Source organism: Colobus angolensis, unplaced genomic scaffold (genome assembly GCF_000951035.1).
Source record: "Colobus angolensis palliatus isolate OR3802 unplaced genomic scaffold, Cang.pa_1.0 Scaffold159, whole genome shotgun sequence".
Taxonomy (NCBI): Eukaryota; Metazoa; Chordata; class Mammalia; order Primates; family Cercopithecidae; genus Colobus; species Colobus angolensis.
In genome coordinates this window covers 3,488,198-3,491,326 of record NW_012114699.1, presented here as the reverse complement: position 1 = coordinate 3,491,326, position 3,129 = coordinate 3,488,198, and positions in this window count along the sequence as shown.

Here is a 3,129-nt window from a genome sequence, read left to right as displayed (position 1 = left end):
GATGATGACCATTTTTTCATGTGTCTGTTGGCTGCATAAATGTCTTCTTTGGAGAAGTATCTGTTCATCTACTTTGCCCACTTTTTGATGGGGTTGTTTTTTTTTTCCTTGTAAATTTGTTTAAATTCTTTGTAGATTCTGGATATTAGCCCTTTCTCAGATGTGTAGATTGCAAATATTTTCTCCCATTCTGTAGGTTGCCTGTTCACTCTAATGGTAGTTTCTTTTGCTGTGCAGAAACTCTTTAGTTTAATTAGATCTCATTTATCTATTTTGACTTTTGTTGTCATTTCTTTTGGTGTTTTAGTCATGAAATCCTTGCCCATGCCTATGTCCTGAATGGTACTGCCTAGGTTTTCTTCTAGGGTTTTTATGGTTCTAGGTCTAACATTTAAGTCTTTAATCCATCTTGAATTAATTTTTGTATAAGGTGTAAGGAAGGGATCCAGTTTCAGCTATTTAATAGGGAATCCTTTCCCCATTTCTTGTTTTTGTCAGGTTTGTCAAAGATCAGATGGTTGTAGATGTGTGGTGTTATTTCTGAGGACTCTGTTCTGTTCCATTGTTGTATATCTCTGTTTTGGTACCAGTACCATGCTGTTTTGGTTACCGTATCCTTGTGGTATAGATTGAAGTCAGGCAGCATGATGCCTCCTACTTTGCTCTTTTTGCTTAGGATTGTCTTGGCAATTCGGGCTCTTTTTTGGTTCTGTATGAACTTTATAGTGGGTTTTTTTTCCAATTCTGTGAGAAAGTAATTGGTAGCTTGATGGGGATGGCATTGAATCTATAAATTACCTTGGGCAGTATGGCCATTTTCATGATATTGATTCTTCCTGTCCATGAGTATGGAATGTTCTTCCATTTGTTTGTGTCCTCTTTGATTTCACTGAGCAGTGGTTTGTAGTTCTCCTTGAAGAGGTCCTTTACATCCCTTGTAATTGGATTCCTAGGTATTTTATTCTCTTTGTAGCAACTGTGTATGGAAGTTCACTCATGATTTGGCTGTCTGTTTGTCTGTTATTGGTTTATAGGAATGCTTGTGATTTTTGCACATTGATTTTGTATCCTGAGACTTTGCTGTAGTTGCTTATCAGTTTCAGGAGATTTTGGGCTGAGATGATGGAGTTTTCTAAATATACAATTATGTCATCTGCAAACAGCGACAATTTGACTTCCTCTTTTCCTAATTGAATACCCTTTATTTCTTTCTCCTGCCTGATTGCCCTGGCCAGAACTTCCAACACTATATTGAATAGGAGTGGTGAGAGAGGGCATCCTTGTCTTGTGCTGGTTTTCAAAGGGAATGCTTCCAGCGTTTGCCCATTCAGTATAATATTGGCTGTGGTTTTGTCATAAATAGCTCTTAGTACTTTCAGGTACATTTCATCAATACCTAGTTTATTGAGAGTGTTTAGCATGAATGTCTGTTGAATTTTGTTGAAGCCATTTTCTGCGTCTATTGAGATAACCATGTATTTTTTTGTCATTTTCTTCTGTTTATGTGATGGATTACATTTATTGATTTGTATATGTTGAACCCACTTTGCATCTCAGGAATGAAGCCAACTTGATTGTGGTGAATAAAATTTTGATGTGCTGCTGGATTCAGTTTGTCAGTATTTTATTGAGGATTTTTGCATTGATATTCATCACGGATATTGGTCTAAAATTCTCTTGTGTGTGTGTGTGTGTGTGTGTGTGTGTGTCTCTGCCAGGCTTTGGTATCTGGATGATTTGGCCTCATAAAATGAATTAGGGAGGATTCCCTCTTTTTCTATCGCTGAGGAAAGTCTCATAAGGAATACTATCAGCTCCTATTTGTTCCTCAGGTAGAATTCGGCTGTGAATCCATCTGGTCCTGGACGTTTTTTGGTTGGTAGGCTATTAATTATTGCCTCAATGTCAGAGCCTGTTTTTGGTGTATTCAGAGATTTGACTCCTTCCTAGTTTAGTCTTGGGAGAGTGTATGTGTCCAGGATTTTATCCATTTGTTTTATATTTTCTAGTTTGTTTGTGTAGAGGTGTTTATAATATTCTCTGATGGTAGTTTGTATTTCTGTGGGATTGGCGGTGATATTCCCTTCATCATTTTTTATTGCATCTATTTGACTCTCCTCTCTTTTCTTCTTTATTAGTCTTGCTAGCAATCTATCAATTTTGTTGATCTTTTCAAAAACCAGCTCCTGGATTCACTGATTTTTTGGAAGTGGTTTTGTGTCTCTATCTCCTTCACTTCTGCTCTGATCTTAGTTATTTCTTGTCTTCTCTTAGCTTTTGAATTTGTTTGCTCTTGCTTCTCTAGTTCTTTTAATTGTGATGTTAGGGTGTTTATTTTAGATCTTTTCTGCTTTTTCTTGTGGGAATTTAGTGCTATAAATTTCCCTCTACACACTGCTTTAAATGTGTCCCAGAGATTCTGGTATGTTGTGTCTTTGTTCTCATTGGTTTCAAAGAACATCTTTATTTCTGCCTTCATTTTATTATTTACCCAGTAGTCATTCAGGAGCAGGTTGTTCAGTTTCCATGTAGTTGTGTGGTTTTGAGTGAGTTTCTTAATTTTGAGTTTTAATTTGATTGCACTGTGGTTTCAGAGACAGTTTATTGGGATTTCTGTTTATTTACATTTGCTGAGGAGTGCTTTACTTCCATTTATGTGGTTAGTTTTAGAATAAGTGCAATGTGGTGCTGAGAAGAATGTATATTCTGTTGATTTGGGGAGAAGAGTTCTGTAGATGTCTATTAGGTCTGCTTGGTGCAGAGCTGAGTTCAATTCCTGGATATCCTTGTTAACTTTCTAATTCATTGATCTGTCTAATATTGACAGTGTGGCGTTAAAATCTCCCATTATTATTGTGTGGGAGTCTGAGTCTCTTTGTAAGTATCTAAGGACTTGCTCTATCAATCTGGGTGTTCCTGTATTGGGTGCATATATATTTAGGATAGTTAGCTCTTCTTGTTTTATTGATCCCTTTACCATTATTTAATTACCTTCTTTGTCTGTTTTGATCTTTGTTAGTTTAAATTCTGTTTTATCAGAGAGTAGGATTGCAACCCCTGCTTTTTTTTTTTTCCATTTGCTTGGTAGATCTTCCTTCATCCCTTTATTTTGAGCCTATGTGTGTCTCT